General features: G+C 39.9%; 1 protein-coding gene and 1 non-coding gene across 4 annotated transcripts in view; one reads left to right on the top strand and one right to left on the bottom strand.

The window, feature by feature from the left end:
* Positions 1 to 17,733, bottom strand: part of CABCOCO1 (ciliary associated calcium binding coiled-coil 1) — a 182,450-nt gene that overhangs the window by 48,177 nt on the left and 116,540 nt on the right. The gene's annotated exons all lie outside the window — the stretch shown is intronic.
* Positions 16,329 to 16,466, top strand: LOC119926026. Its single transcript, XR_005449944.1, has one exon. It is a non-coding gene; the product is annotated as a small nucleolar RNA SNORA7 (small nucleolar RNA).

Consider the following 17,733-nt stretch of genomic DNA (forward strand, 5'->3'; position numbering starts at 1 on the left):
AGTGTGGAGGTTGGGTTGTAGAAGGAAATCAGTGAGGTTAGAAAGAAGGGCTTTCCTGAAGGCTGATGGTAAGCTGGTTGTGGGTAGGGAATGCATCTGTTTATTGTTATTTAGTACTCTCCCGAGTGCTTAGTACAGTGCTCTGCACACAGTAAGCACTCAATAAATACGACTGATTGAACGAATGCATGAATAAAGGAGTTTCTGTTTAATGTGATGGGCTACCATTGGCAGCTTTTAAGAAGGGGAGAGATGTGGACTAAACAGTTTTTTAGAAAAATGATTTGGTCAGCAGAGTGAAGGCCAGAGGTAGGATGTAGGGAGTTCAGTAAGGAGGCTGATACAATAGTCAAGGCATGATGTGATGGAGAAGAAAGGGCAGATCCTAGAAAAGCTGTGAAGATAGAACAAACAGGATTATCCATTAGATTGAATGTGTGGGTTCAACGAGAGAGTTCAGTGAGTCAAGTACAATGCCAAGGTAACAGGTTTTTGTGAAAGGGAGGATGGTAGTGCTGGAAAAGTCAAGGGGAGGACAGGGTTTGGCAGAGAAGATGAGGCGTCCTGTTATGGACATGTTAACTTTGAGGTGTTGGCTTGACAACCAAATCTTGGAGGCAAGAGGAAACGCCAGCCTGCAGAGAAGGAGAGAGGTCAGGGCTGGAGAGGTAAAATTGAGAATTATCTGCATAGAGTTGGTAGTTGAACATGTGGGAGTGAATGATTTCTCCCAGGGAGTTGGTGTAGCTGTAGAATAGAAGGGGAACCAGGACTGAGACTTGGGAGTCCCCACAGACAGAAGATGGGAGGCAGAGGCAGTTCTGTCAAGGAGACAGAGAATGAACAGCCAGAGAGACAGAAGGAGAACCAGGAGAGAACAGTGTCAGTGAGTCAAGGTTGGATTATGTTCCTAGGAGAAGGGGGTGTTCTACAAGGTTGAAGGCAGCAGAAAGGTCAAGGAGGATTTGGATGGAGCAGAGGCCATTGGATTTGGCAAAAAGGAGGTTACTGGTGACTTAAAGAGTCCTTCCTGTGGACTGGAGTAGGTGGAAGCCAGACTGCAGGCTGTAGATAACTTGCTCAAGGAGTCTGAAAAAGAATGGGAGGTGGGAGATGGGGTGATAACTAGAGGGTGCCATGGGATCAACAGAGGGTTTTTTTAGGATAGGGGAGACATGCTTGAAAGCAGTGGGGAAGAAGCCATCGGAAAGTGAGTGGTTGAAGATGGTGGTCGGGGAGGGAGGAATGGAGGGGGCAATTTGCTTTGATTAGGTGAGTATCTATCAATTTACCTGTCTATCTTTTTCTAGACTGTAAGCTCATTGTGAGCAGGGAATTTGTCTGTTTATTGTTATATTGCACTCTCTCAAAAGCTTAGTACAGTGCTCTGCACACAGTAAGTGCTCAATAAACACAGTGGAATGAATATATCTATTTATCATCTATCTATCCCCATACTTGACTCTTCAAAGAGCTCCAGTTTTCAGACTGTGCAGATGGAGCGTGGGCTAAATGTAGTCTAATTAAAAGATGTCTTATGGAGACCCTCATTTGTAGAACTTCTAGAAAACATCTGCTGTAGCAGGAGATCATGAAACATATATCTGAAATCCTGGTGCAGATCAGAATAACTACATTACCCAGAGGTATTCATAAAAAAATCCATAAAATCAATCACTACACTCATTACTTCCTGCCCCTAATTTTTTTTTCATTTCAGAATTTAAATTTAAAGATTGGTCTGAATGGTAGAAAGGTGTTTTTGAGAGGAAATTTCCAGTAACAATATCCATTTTTATCACATCTTCCTGAGATGAATTTGACCATTGGTACCAAAAAAGCAACATTTAACCTTTTGTAGCCTGGAACTCCCTCCTCCTGCTTCTATATCTGCAGACCTCAACCCATCCCATCTTCAATAATCTCACTCCTTCATGGAGCCTTCCTCAATTAATTCCCAATACTCTAAGTCATACCAACCCAAAGGCCATTCCTAAGAATTATGCATTTACATCCATACTCGGCATTTAGGAATATGCATATTCTATTATACATTCAATTATTTATCCTGACATTTCCTTCTGGCATATTCATTCTACTTCCTAGCTGATCCTTGTTCTTCCTATTGTTGTCATAGCCAACAAGGAGGTCCACGTGAGCCTGCAATCGTGTAACCAAAGGTGAATGTCAAAATGAGCTTGGATAGCTTTGACTATCTGGAAAAATATGGAAAAAAAGAAGTCCTCTAAAGAATCGTCACACTGCTGTTGCTGGCAGGGAACTGAAATGGTAAACTGGCTAATGACAGAAATGAGCCATGTGGCCCTGGAAACAGTGGCCATACAGCTGTTCTCTGTGAACCTTAATTGAAAAAAAGAAAGAACAAACTAAAACTCCCAGCTTTTGAAATTAAAAAAAAAAATTAAACTTTAATATGATCAGTGAGCCCTAGAAATATATGCTCTTTAATTAACTCAGGGAATAGGTACCCTACTAGAGGCTGTTAAGGACTTAATAATAATAATAATAAAGGTATTTTTAAGTGCTTACTGATAATAATGATGGCTTTTGTTAAGCACTTACTATGTGCAAAGCACTGTTCTAAGCACTGGGGAGGATACAAGGTGATCAGGTTGTCCCACGTGGGGCTCACAGTCTTAATCCCCATTTTACAGATGAGGTAACTTAGGCACAGAGAAGTTAAGTGACTTGCCCAAAGTGACAAATGACAAGCAGCAGAGCTGGGATTTGAACCCATGACCTCTGACTCCCAAGCCCATGCTCTTTCCACTGAGCCACGCTGCTTACTATGTGTCAAGTGCTGTTCTAAGTGCTTGTCTTAGAGCGATGATGCTTGAAAACTGTACACTTCTCAAATACTGTCCATCCTGTGGAAGTTAAGGAGTGTGAACACAGCATGGAGAGTGTCAGTTGGGGGCCACTGATGAGCCAGTCTCCTGTCGGGAATGGCAGGCCAGCCATAGAGGCAGTGAGACCTAGTGGAGAAGAATGAGCCTCTGAGTCAGAAAATCTTACTTCTGGTCCTAGCTCTGCCACTACTCTGCTGTGTGATCCTAGACAAGTCACTTTTAGCCTCTCTGGTTCTCAGTTTCCATATCTGTAATAGGGGTGAGGTGCCTGTCCATTCTACCTCATGGGACTGTGGTCAATCCATTTTCTATCTGTTAAAATAGTTAGCACAGAGTAAATGCTTAATAGATAGCATTAAAAAAAAAACATTCCTTGGATGGATTGAAAATTATGCCACGTTTGTTTGCATTACTAAATGTTTGGAGACTACAAGGCATATACTTATTTCCTGCATTGTAGATGACATTGCCTTAGGAAGGTAAAATTAGCTGTGCCTTCATTTAGTAGTTGCTAGGGCTATCTGGATTTTGTTGATATCGAATTGCTCACATGCTACTAATGCTATTGACTAGATATTGAGAAGCTGTAGGCTTATTTCTCCAAGGAGAAAAAGTTGGTTTCATCCTGTAAGAACAGTCTTTTTAGCTGTCCAAGCGTATAAACTGACCATCATTGCTGAAGTAGCAAGAAATCTGTCCCAAACTGTAGTGCCTCATGCAATTGCAGAAACAGAGGATATTAAATATGCTCAGCACAGAGGAAAAGTATTTTTAAATGTGACAGGGCATTACCTTGTAATAAGTTATGAGGAAACTGTAGACAAGGAAACATAAACTATGAACAAAATATCCAATATATAATGGTGATGGCTTCTGCAAATTATTTTTATATAAAAATAAGGAATGAGATTCATTAACATAAATGGCCACAGTTTTGAGGTCCCTGATTTCCCTATGCCTCAGATTACAACCATCCCACAATAAAACTAACCTTGTGATAAGCCCTGTACTATTTTGATGCCTTACCCTACACATATGTCCAACTCTCCCCAATCTTCTGGCTTTCTATCTCTCCCCAAACTCCTAGACTGAGATTAAGCAATCAGTAATGGAAGGATCTTGGAAAAATCTTCCCACAGAAAGTCAGACTTTCAAGACTCTGAAGAGCCCCCCTGAACAGATGAGCAGCACAGTCTAGTGGATAGAGCACATGCCTGAGAGTCAGGAACTGGGGAGGTACCTGGTTCTAATCAGGTAGGTACTGATTGATTGATTCTCTGGGCCTCAGTTCCCTCATCTGGAAAATGGGGATGAAGACTGTGAGCCCCCCATGGGACAACCTGATCACCTTGTAAACTCCCCAGCGCTTAGAACAGTGCTTTGCACATAGTAAGCACTTAATAAATGCCACTATTATTATTATTATTATTATAATCCTGATTCGAATACTTCTGTGCTGTGTGACCTTGGGCAAGTCACTTAACTTCTCGGTGCCTCAGTTACCTCATCTGTAAAATGGGAATTAAGAGTGTGGGCCCCATGTGGGACAAGAATAATAATAATGATAATAATAATAATGGTGTTTGTTAAGTACCTACTATGTGCCAGGCAGTGTACTAAATGCTAGGGCAGATACAAGCAAATCAGGTTGGACATAGTCTCTGTCCCACACAAGGCTCACAGTCTTCAACCCCATTTTACAGATGAGGTAACTCAGTCACAGAAAAGTGAAGTGGCTTAACTAAGGCCATACAGCAGACAAGTGGAGGAGCAGAGTTAGAACCCATGACCTTCTGACTCCCAAGCCCATGTTCTATCCACTAAGCCATCAACTGTGTCCAACCTGATTACCTTGTATCTAGCCCAGTACTTATAACAATGCTTGGCACACAGTAGGTCCTTAATAAATACCATCAACATTGTCATCATCAAATAGCCAAAGATATTGCTGAGCCAGAAAGGCAACTTAATTTAGAAGTAAATATTGCAGATGACAATGAATTTATTTCATCTCATTCAGATACCTCATTTTCCATGAGGACTTCAACAAATTTTAACAATCTAATACATTTTTTGAAAGTTGCAAAGCAGATGAATAATAATAATTACAATGGTATTTGTTGAGCACTTACTATCTATCAAGCACTGTACTAAGCCCTGGGTTAGCTACAACAAGGTAATCAGGTTGGGCTAGTCCTTTTCCCACATGGGACTCACATTCTAATTGGAGGGAGAACAGGTCTTGAATCCCCACTTTACAGGTTAGGTAATTGAGGCCCAAGTAGCTAAGTGACCTCCCTAAGGACACATGGCAGACAAGTAGCTCAGCCAACATCATACATTCAAATGTATTTATTGAGCACTTATTGGTTGTGTAGAGCACTGAACTAAGCACTTGGAAGAGTACAATGCAACAATAAACAGTCACATTCTCTGCCCACAATGAGCTTACAGTTGAGAGAGGGGGAGAAGAGCATCAGTACAAATAAATAAAATTACAGATATGTACATAAATGTTGTGGGGCTGGTTGAGGGGAGAGCAGAGGGAGCTAGTTAGGGCATTGGAACTCAGGTCCCCTGACTCCCAAGGTACAATTTCTCTACCACCAGTTAAATTTGAGGGAATACAAAGTCTTGCATCAATTTTCAAGAAAGCAGAATCATTTATAAATATGACTGAAGAAGTCCCTAATGGAGAGAGGAGTTCAAAGGTTTGCAGAGTGGTAGTACTCTGCTACAGAATGGTTTGAGAATAAAAGAAGATGACTGCTTTCAACCTCAACTAGACAAATTGTTCACTCAAGTTGCAAAACAATTTCCACAGCCAGCCATGAACCAATCAATCAATCACAGTTAGCAGAAACAAGCTTCTACTTCTTCAGCCTCATGCAAAGGTTCATAATTACTTTACAACTGTTCATTTATTTAATATTGTGATATTATGCTTGAATTAATTTAATAAAGATGAAACAACAACTTAGTGGCATTTATCATTACAGTAAATAACCCATAAATAAATCTCATTACTTTTCCAGAAGTTGTGGAAAAGATCCTGATTTATAATATGTAAGTCTCTGGGAAAACATTACCCCATGATACAGTCATCCAGAATACAACTATATTTTTAAGGAAGCTAAAGTAGTGGAATATGGAATATTCCTTGGAATATTGGAATATGCCTATTTGAGAGCCATCTTAACTTCCAGATATGGGCATCTAGATTTTGCACTTGACAAATGATCAGCTTTCAAGTGGATATGTATCTATTCATAAAGGATTGCAACCCTAATTTTCAAGACACTTCAAATACACTTTTGGTTTTTAGCAATATTTCTGAAGTGTGCCTATATGTGTCCTAAGCTAAATTAAACAATTTCAATATAAGAACATTTTACATTATCAAACCAAAACCTAGAGTGCAGCATGACCTAGTGGCAACAGCACGGGCTTGGGAGTCAGAGGTCATGGGTTCTAATCTCGCTTCTGCCACTTGTCTGCTGTATGACCTTGGACAAGTCACTTAAGTTACCTCATATGCAAAATGGGGATTGAGACTGGGAGCCCCAAGTCTACCCCAGTGCTTAGAATAGTGCTTGACACATAGTAAGCACTTAATGAATACCATAATTATTATTATTATTGTTGTCATTGGAAAAGATCAGCCTCTTATTCTAAGGTAGAGCCCCCAACAGATTCCTTTGTAATTACCTGCCCTTGGGGACTGAAGGCAAATCCATAAATAAATTTGGGGTTGGGGCAAAGCTTTCTCCATACTATGCAAAACACTTTTTGTCAAGAAAAAAATCAAGCATACAGTGGATGTACTTATTCTTGCTCTTGAGTTCCTGTGTTCCTTTGTCTGCATAAAGCAGGCGTGCTGTTGGAAAGAGTTTTTCAAAAAAAAAAAAAGGTTTGGTTTTGACTCAATCTTTAAGTTTTTATTTCTACCCCTCGAGGCACGTCTCCACACTAAGCACATACATTAGTGATGATTAAGTCACTCAAACAAAATCAACATTAGTAGAACCACTTACCACTAGTCCCACTTCTGAGCCTAGTCTGGAATCTCTTTCGTCAACACATTTGCCTGATTGACAGAAAACATTTAAAACTCTTTCAGCACTCTCAGTCCTGTTCCTTCCCAGACCTGGGCTGAGAAAGAGACTCAGGGAAGCTGTTTAAGATAGAGCAGGCTGGGCTACCAGCACCTGTGGCAGGTTCTGATCATTTGTGTTGGCCCTGAGACAATCAGGAGGCACACTCAAGGAAGCGACACCAGAGCCATAATAATTTTGTCCCTCTATCTGGATGAATTGCAACAAAAAGGACCAGTTCATTCATTCACTCATTCAATCATATTTATTGAGCTCTTACTGTATGCAGAGCACTGTACTAAGCACTTGGAAAGTACAATTTGGCAACAGAGACAATCCCTGCCCACAACGGACTCACAGACACTCTTTCTGTCTAGAAAGGGGGGAGACAGACATCAAAACAACTGATGCTACTGCTACCATCAATATAAATAAATAGAATTATAGATGCATGCACACCATTAATAAATAGAATTATAAATATGTATATATACACACACAAGCAGCATGGCTCAGTGGCAAGAGCCCGGGCTTCGGAGTCGGAGGTCGTGGGTTCATATCCCAGCTCCGCCACTTGTCAGCTGTGTGACCTTGGGCAAGTCTCTTCACTTCTCTGGGCCTCAGTTCCCTCATCTGTAAAATGGGGATGAAGACTGTGAGCCCCTCGTGGGACAACCTAATCACCCTGTAACCTCCCCAGTGCTTAGAACAGTGCTTTGCACATAGTAAGTGCTTAATAAATGCCATTATTATCATTATTATTATTATTATAGGATGGGGAGGGGGTAGAGCAGAGTGAGTGAGTGGGGGCAATGGGGAGGGGAGGGGGAGCAGAGGAAAATGATAATAATAATGATGGCATTTGTTAAGCGCTTACTATGTGCAAATCACTGCTCTACGTGCTGAAAAGGAGGGCTTAGTCCAGGAAGGCCTCCTGGGGGAGGTGAGCTTGAGCAAGCACCTGTCAGGAGACTGCTACTGCGTCGTCAGTGGTGCCAAAATGAAGGTTTCCTCTGAAATGTTATCTTGAAAAAATCACAACTGCTTCATGCAGCTACAACCACACAGCCATCGGTATTTATTGAGCACCTATTGCGTACAGAGTACTGGACTAGATCCTTGGCTAGATATGCTAGAAGTAGAGAACAGAGTCCCTGCCTCAAAAGGTTCACAATCTATAGATGCGGACATTTTCTCACTTCCTCGATCATCAGAGCCTTAACCTGGTCTTGCCTCGCTGTTGTAGTGGAAAAAATAAAAGCAGAAATTCATTGAGGGCTTCCAAAACACATGTTTTCACTCTGCATTTAGGGAATTAGACTGTTGGGAAATTTTGGAAACTTCTGAAAACTTCTGGTTATCTGGCTGGAACGTGATGCAATGTTAGAAGAAATCATTTTGTGTAAGACAGACTGAGATAGGTTGAGGGTGGATAAGCTGAAGGCAGGGAGAGCAGTAAAGAGGCTCTGATTGCAGTAATCCATTTGGAAGGTAGGAAGAACTTGGGAATCAGGGTAGTTGCTATAAAGATGGAGAGAAAGATATCGACCCAGACTGTAAGTTCCCCCTAGACTGCAAGCTCCTTGTGGGCAGGGAATTATGTCTACCAACTTCACTGCATTGAACTTTCTCAGGTGCTTAGTACAGTGCACAATAAGTGACCAATAAATACCACTGATTGATTGTGTTGAGAAAACACTGATGAGATTTAGAAATGGACTATATGCATGACTATATACTATATATAGGTGAAAAGCTAGTCAAAGATGAGATCAAGATTCTGAGCTTTTTGGGAAGGGTGGATGGTGATGTTATTGACTATGGAGTATAGCTGGAGGAACAAGATGAGGGGTTGAGTTTTTTGCCACACTGAGTTTAAGGTACTGGCAGATTATCCATGAGGAGATGTGAAAGCAAGAGGGCACGCTCAGTCGCTATTCATTCATTCAACTGCATTTATTGAGCGCTTACTGTATGCAGAGCAGTGTACTAAGCACTGGGGAGAGTACAACACGTTCCCTGCCCACAATGAGATCACAGTCTAGAGAGGGGGAGACAGGCATTAATTCTAATAGCACCAGTGGACAACTCCCCTCTTAACAGATGCTCCTTTGCCAAAGATGCTCCCCTGACATTTTGAGGAGAGTACAGCTGCAGGACAGCTGAGGCCTGAGAAGCCTGCAGATTCTTTTCTCCACCATTCCACTAGGCAAATGGAAGGGATATTTCTTTGACTTGGAAGGAACCAGGAGAAGTTGCATCTGCTTTTCCCTCAAAAGTGAGGCAACTCAGACACGGTGGGCCCTAGAAATCCACAGAGTCTCCCATGCTCTTGGACTGCCCCTACTTGGCATAACTGGGGAAGGAACTGGGGGAAGCTTATGGTCCCATACAACATTAGGAAATAGGCTCTGCAGAGCCCGTGGTAACTGTTAGACTTTGGATGAGCCTGTTGCCGCAGTGAGAATCATGATAACAACTGCCTCATCCATACTTTCAGTGAGCTCTTGTTTTTTTGTTCTCAACCTATATCATTATTGTTGTGTTGATCATTACAATTTTTCCTTGTATGTCCATTGTTTTAGTCCCCAGCCTCTCCTTATTTTTGTATAGCATTTGTTAAACACTATGTGCCAGGCACTGTACTATGTGCTGGGGTTGATACAAGCTGATCAGGTTGGACACAGTCCCTGTCCCAAATAAGGTTCACAGTCTTAATCCCCATTTTACAGATGAGATAACTGAGGCACAGAGAAGTGAAGTGACTTGTGCAGGTTCTCTTAGCAGAGAAGTGGCGGAGCTGGGATTAGAACCCTAAGCTTGGATTGAGAGTCCTGTGTGGATCAGAGACTATATTTAATTTATTTTCTAGTCTACTCTTCACCAGCACTTAGTATTTTTGCCCACTAAAGGCATTTAATACTCCTGAATGAATGAATCAGTGAATGAGTGAATGTCTGAATGAATACATTACTGCAACATGAGGCGGAGAGGCACCAGACTCTGAAGGATGGCAGAAGGAGGTGAATTTTAGCTTGGGGCCCCTTTGAGTTTGCTTCTGTCCAGGCTCACCAGAACCTTAACCTGTTCTTGCCTCTCCTTTGTAGTATAAGGGCTAAAAATAGAAATCCACTGAGTGCTTCCAAAATGCATGTCTTCACTGTGAATTTAGGAAATTATGCTGTTAGAAAATTCTGGAAAGTTCTTCTGAAAACATACAGTTATCTGGCTGGAACGTGATGCAGTGCCTGAAGAAATGATTTTTTTCATGAGTATGCTTAATACTGCATGAGATTTCCTTAATGTAGAATATGTGAGGAACATAGCCCTCGAGTTTGCAGACGTTCGGCTCCAAAAGACGGTGAAATGTTTATGATAACTAGGCTGCGTATCTCTAAACATTTTAAGTCCTTAATAATTTTCTGTTTATTCCTCCTCTCTTAATGATCCCTCTGTTAGGAACTTTTATTTTCATTCAAATGGCTACAGTCATCACTATGCTACTTGACAATGCGTGGTCATTCACATAGGCCAGACAAAGAATGATTTTTACCCAGAGAAACTGTGAATGTCTTTCTAGAGAGCCAGTTGCGTCATACTCTTGCCTTTTAATAGTATCGGGTTTCAACTCTGTTCTTGCCATACACAGTCCATTTAATTTCCAACTCGAAGAAAAGATTTTCCAAAGTTGATCACGCTTTTTAAAGATTGCCATTTAAATCTGTTTAACATGTCTATTTGGAGTTAATGCCACATAAAATTAATACTGTTGCATTTATCTTCAAGTACCATTCAAAGTTCTTTTTTTTTTTTAACTGAGTAGTCAGTGAGGTAGGATGAGCAGATTTTCTTACTCCTAATTTGGAGAAGTGAAATGGTACACACTAAATGGAAGGGTTGGGAATTTAGGAACACAGCTACGAATGTTACCTATCTTCATATCTACCATATCTACCAGAAGAAGCATGGCCTAAAGGACAGAGCATGAGCCTGGGAGTCAAAGGACCTGAGTCCTAATCCCTGCTCTGCCACTCATCTGCTGTGTGACCTTGGGCAAGTCACTTCACTTCTCTGGGCCTCAGTTACCTCGTCTGTAAAATGGGGATTAAGATTGTGAGCTCCATGGGGACAGGGACTGACTAGCTTGTATCTATCTATGTGAGCACTCAGCACAATTCAAGCCACATGATAGATGCTTAACAAATACCATAAAAAACTCTGTTATACTGTACTCTCCCAAGGGCTTTGTAGAGTGCTCTGCAAGCAGTAAACTCTCAATAAATATGATTGAGAAAAGAGTCAGACCTCCAAATTCCTATTTGGTCTCTCCACTCTATCACACTGATTTTAATTGGTTCAGCTACATCTGAGTAGAGCCTAGACTTTCTTTTAAAATAAGGTATGCCAGAAAAGTATTTAAATTATGAAGAAATCTGAAATAATATTTAATGCACTGTGCTAAGAAATGAAAATAAAAGAGCACTGCATTTGTCTTTGCCACAAAGAACTGCATATTTGTGTTAAAATAAAAACCTGTCCTGTTCATTGTAAATTTAATTTCTGTTTTCACTGGAATCACAGTTTACTTTGGAAACAGGCATGTGAAAAACAACCAATATCTTAGACATTTTTAAAACACATCAAGGAACGAGCACGGTTTTGTGAACAAATCTGTTTGTGATTTATTCTTCTACTGTATGCTGTAATGTGTTTAAAAATCCATTTCCATATTTTTAATTAACACCTAGCTCCAAAAAATTTTCCATAGGCCATTTTAATCACAAATGGAAAAACAAATTTTCTTTATCAGAAAATTGACTGTAGACTATTTTTGTGGCTTTTATTATTTTTATAACCTTATCATTAAAATTAAATTATAAAAATGCCTATTCAAGAGAGAAGACAGTGAAATAATTTTCCTCTAGGTTCTTAGAGCTGATATCACTTGAAAGTAAAACCTGTGAGAATGAGAAATTGGTTCAGTTGTAGGCCAGCCTTATTGTCCAGTATATTTCTGAAATTTTAGATCAGCATCCATTCATTTAATAACAGAAAATATACAGTTATATATGATTCACTCATCTCAGAAAGGCAATGTCAGGGCTCTAATATCACCAAATTGACTTATTTTGACAGGTGTACTATATTGTCGTTGCTCCTAACTCATGGATTCCAGCCACCTATTTTCTTTGTCTGAAATCATCCATTTCTTCAGTGGCATAAAGAAAATGCTGACTTACTCTATGTTTCCCACACGAGACTAGCTAGTAACAATAAATGACCTCACACCATATTTGCAATGTTTCATTTACATCCGTTTAACCAGTAAAGGCCATTGTGAATTCAAGAGGAGAATTAATTACGGCCATGGAAGGTTATTTTGTGTTTCTTTCAAGCAAGTAGTTTTGCATCAATGCAATCAATGTACATCTACTTTGTTTTAATACTATGTGGGACTCAGAATTTTTCATATAATATTGACTTCTATTTAAAGCAAATCCATTATCATGACCTCCTTTGAGGAGGATTGTGGTGTTAACTGTTATGTTCCCCAGACCAACTATAAAAATGTGCTAAGACAAAAACACCAGTTTCTCACAGTTTTCTTTCCCTCTAAACACAGAAGCTTGCCACATTTCTCTCTTCTTTCCTATTTTACTATGATGATAATCGACACTAGAAAATGGTTTCAAGGATGACAATATTGTAACAATCTTTGATTTTCTAAAAGATCCAGTCTCTTTAGTGCATTTTCTTCTGGCACACTTCTGTGATTTCTCTTCCATAGCTGCTGTGAAATATTTTGATTTGGAATCCTGAAATGTGTTATTTTACCTGATTTATATTTTTATCAGATCAAATTTCTATTTGTGAGTAATTTCATTATTTTAACAGGAATTCCAAAAAGGCACTCAGCAGTTGCGAGGAGTTCACGGCCACATCAACATCTGTCAAATTTAATCATCTGTGGAGCTACCTTTTAAAAATTGCTTTATCAGGCAATGTGTAATCTTGTGAGAGTCCTAGGTGTGAGAATTACAAATAAAGTTGTGCTCTACTAACAAAAATCAAAGAGGTTTACTGTAAATTATATTTTTTGGATAAATAAGCCATGAGAGAAGCGTTCCTATTTATATTCCATTTTCTTATTAATTTAGCTCAAATAATAAACAATTGCACAAAGACTGAATGCAAAATTTCAATAGGTTTTGTTACTGTTAATTTATTTTCTGGGTCTGCCCTACTAGTCAGGTTGTATCATGGGTAGGTGAAGAATTTGACAACACAATTAAGAACAAATATGGGTGATTCAGAATGAAGAGATGAAAATTATTGAATCTTTTTTTACTATGTGCCAGGCCCTGTACTAAGTACTGGGGCTCACAGTCTAAATCCCCACTTTACAGACGCAGTAACTGAGGCACAGAGAAGTTGGTCACTTTCATACATTCATTCATTCAATCATATTTATTGAGTGCTTACTGGGTGCAGAGCACTGTACTAAGCATTGGGAAAGTACAATTCAGCAACAAATAGAGACAATCCCTGCCCACAGTGGGCTCACAGTCTAGAAGGGAGGAAACAGGCCTCATAACAAGTAAACTGGCATCAATAGCATCAATATAAATAAACAGAATTATAGATATATACACATCATTAATATAAAGTAATAGAATTATAAATATGTACATCTATACATAAGTACTGTGGCAGGGAGGTGGGTAGAACAAAGGGAGTGAGTCAGGGGGAGGAGGAGTAGAGGAAAAATGGGGCTTAGTCTGGGAAGGCCTCCTGGAGGAGGTGAGACTTGCCCATGCTCACACAGGAAACAGGTAGCAGAGTCAGAATTAGAATCCAGGTCCTCTGACCCCCAGGCTTGAGATCTTTCCACCAAGGTACACTGCTTCCCTTACTCCTGGGGAGAAACTGAATAGTATAAGAATAGCGACCACAACTTTATAGAAAGCTGACTAAAATAAAGCCTTAATTCACTGGTTTGAAATCAGAAAGTCATAATCTGCTGATCTGGCAACGGCCATGAAGGAGCTGGAATTTTTTTAGCAGATGGTGCCATGTCCATTTCATGAGCATTCTGGGAACCGTAGTCGAAACGACCTCAGTAATAACAATTGCAGTTGGTCTGAGCAAGTTGATCCATTAAAGAAATGTAAAAGTTTTCATGAGTCATTCTATGATTAAAAAATTAGAAATGGACTGCCATGAATCACATGAAATTATTATTTCGAAATCTTTCCAGAACAAGAATTGATCTATAAAACATTAAGATTTGCAATCCCTTTTTTCAACAAGATGACCCTTTCATGTCAACAAGAAAGACTTTTTTCTTATTAAACGGGAGTGAAATTTAATACTCATAAAAGTGTGGGACTAATGGGATTGGTTTGAGCTAGGAGCGACTCAGACTCTCTTGTACAGTCCTGCCAAAATGTCTTTTGTTCTGAACCCTAACGCTTCGTCCATTACCGTTCATGTAAGCAGCCTGCCAAACGGGACCAGTAGAGAGGTTCTTTTTTTGACATGCACAAATGGGGAGGCGAGTCTGAAAAGTGACTATCAAGCCTATTTTAATTTGTGATTTAAACCAGGATGTGAACTCCAGTCCCCAGAGGCAGGGTGGTAACTCAATACGCCACCCTTGTCCTTTCAAAGGTTTTGTAATTTTCATCTATTAGTACGTCAAAGAGCGAAGCTGTGTTATTACGTGACTGCTGCAACTATTTCCATATCCAAAACTTTAAAGCTAAAGTTACTATTGTTTTTTTCAATGTAAAAGGTTTTCCTGGGATGTTTTCTCTGTAAGTACAATTATTTTCTGACAAACTCAGGACTTAAGTTTGGGTGAATAAGAAGCTTGCAAAGGGCAGGTGTTTATCCCATATACTGGGAAAGCCAAAGGAAAAGCTATTTGAAATATAAATTCAGGCTCAAAATATACTTCGCTTGTGAAAAAGTTGAATGTCACTGTTTAATTTCTGATAAACAATGGGTAGTTTTATTTAAAGTCTTAATAGTTGGAAGGGCATAAAAAGGACATGAATTGTGGATTATGGAAAAATACACTTGATAGCTAAATATAAAAGAATCCCAATATTACTAAATACTGATATTTATATAGGGCCTTTACTCCCTAAGCACCTGACAAATTACTGACTATACAAACACACACACACACACACACACACACACACAGAAATGCTATCACTTCTAGAAAGGAGTAGATATGAATCCTTTTCAAGAATATCTTATTTTTTCCAAAATTTTTGGTATGCCAAATAAATTCATTACCTGGTTGGAACTGAATTTAAAAATCCTGTCCAACTGCTCCATACCTCATTTCAGTTTGATTTTACTATCTTCTTTCATTTTATGCCTTGATTTCACTAGTTCCCAAAGAGTACTTCATTTTTCCCAATGTTGGTGAGATTAGCAATGAATAGGTTTAAAATTGCAGAAGAAAGGGTGTGGGATTTTACATGCTTATGTGAATTTGGGATTAAAGCCTCATTTGGGAATGCTAGCTCTGCCTTTATCGCTTAGAACAGTGCTCTGCACATAGTAAGTGCTTAACAAATGCCATTATTATTATTATTATTGTGCCTCCTAACTCTGTACTGATTTAGGCTGAGGCACAACCCAGGAGTGCCACCTACTGAAAGAATATCACAGTTTCAAGCTGAGTTTAGGATATGATCGATTTCACAGATTAAAAACATTATCTGGCATAAACACTCTCCGTTTATGAAATATGAGCTCAAGGTGGTTTGTTTATTAATTTCATATCTACAGTGAGACAGTGCTATAGGAACCTTTTCTACAGCCTCCTCTACCTCCTCACCATTTCAATTACCAAGTTACAAATCTCAAAATGTCAGTTTTGAGTTTATAGGTCATTTGGCTTTCATTTCCAACTGGAAATCACAGTTAGTAGAAGTACTTAAGGTTTTCTCAGTATGTACAGGAACATATGGCAAAGCTTCAGTAAACTGAAAAAAACTTGAAATGGAAAAAATGAAGAATTTTAATGATTACCAATGAAACAAAAGTTAGCAAAGGGAAGCATTCTTTATATTTTTCCAATTTGATATGCACTATCTATTTGTATTGAAATTCATGCATAAAGGAAGCTTTTTTGTGTTTGCTTTTTCATGTTACTGCAAATAAAATGAAGATTATAGTGACATCTGAAGCAACAGTATATTGAAAGAATGCAGGACTAGAAATCAAGAGTCTGGTGTCAGTTTCTGCTCCAACCAGTTTGACCGTGGGCAATTCTCTATTTTTAATACTACCACTGTTGATAATAATAATGGTAATAATAATAGTATCTGTTAAGCACTAACTTCCCCTCTCAGCGTCACACCTGGAGAGTTTCTAGTACTTTACCAGTTTTGGCTACCGGAGGGAGAGTCAAGCAGAGGCCTACCCATTCCATTTCTAGCTTGGGCAGTGGCTAGCTAGTGGAAGGCAATTTGCTACAAGTCAAAACTCCCCCGTACTGGGCAGCTGCAGCACGGGACAGAGTCGAGGGTGGAGACTTGAGACTCGAAGACAGAAGGAGAATTGTTACGAAGACCTAAATTCTAATCTCAGCTCCACTATTTGTCTGCTGGGTGAACTTGGCCAAGTCAATTCACTTCTCCGGTCTTCGGCTACGTCTTCTTTAAAATGGGGATTAAGACTGTGAGCTCCACATGGGACAGGGACTGTGTCCATCCTGATTAGCTGTATCTACCCCAGTGCTCAGTACAGTGCCTGGCACATATCAAATGCCATGAAAAAACAAAAGAGGGCACAAAAGGACACAGACATTAATTGTGCTAAAGGTGGCCATGCGGTGCCAAGTTGGATGATGCAGGGAGGACAGGGCCATTTATGTCTGTCTTCCCCACTACAACATAAACACCTTACAGTGAGGGAATGTGCTACTTGCTTGTTTTGTGACTGTGGTAGTTATTAAGCACTTACTATGTGTTAGGCACTGTGCTATGCTCAGGCGGGGATACAAACAAATTGGGTTGGACACAGTCCCTGTCCCACATCAGGCTCACAGTCTTAATCCCCATTTTACAGATGAGGTCACTGAGGCACAGACAAGTGAAGTGGCTTGCCCAATGTCACAAAGCAGACAAGTGGCAGAGTCAGAATTAGAACCTGTGTCTTTCTGACTCCCAGGCCCATGCTTTTGGTGCAGAGCATTGCATCCAGGAGACACTCAGTAAATGCTACTACTACTATTCCACATCTACAACCTTCATTTACTTGAAATCAGATAGTGTGCATTATGAAACATTAACATTCTGTTTAAATAATAATTTTTATCATCCAGCTTCCTCACCTGTCTCCCTAACTCCAGCGTGTCTCTCTCTCTCTCTCTCTCTCTCTCTCTCTCTCTCTCTCTCTCTCTCTCTCTCTCTCTCCTCCGCCACTTGTCAGCTGTGTGACTTTGGGCAAGTCACTTAACTTCTCTGTGCCTCAGTTGCCTCATCTGGAAAATGGGGATTAAGACTGCGAGCCCCATGTGGGACAACCTGATTACCTTCTATCCCCCCAGCTCTTAGAACAGTGCTTGGCACATAGTAAGATCTTAACAAATGCTATTATTATTATTATTATTATCATGTACAGTATCCTCCCAACTGGCTTCTGGGCTCCACCAACTTCTCACCATACACATCAGCTTCCAACTACTTCTTCCCAGCTTGCAGTCTTTATTCCTTCCAAGCTTATCTTCTAACTCTATCACTCTC

Source organism: Tachyglossus aculeatus, chromosome 3, assembly GCF_015852505.1.
Source record: "Tachyglossus aculeatus isolate mTacAcu1 chromosome 3, mTacAcu1.pri, whole genome shotgun sequence".
Classification (NCBI taxonomy): Eukaryota; Metazoa; Chordata; class Mammalia; order Monotremata; family Tachyglossidae; genus Tachyglossus; species Tachyglossus aculeatus.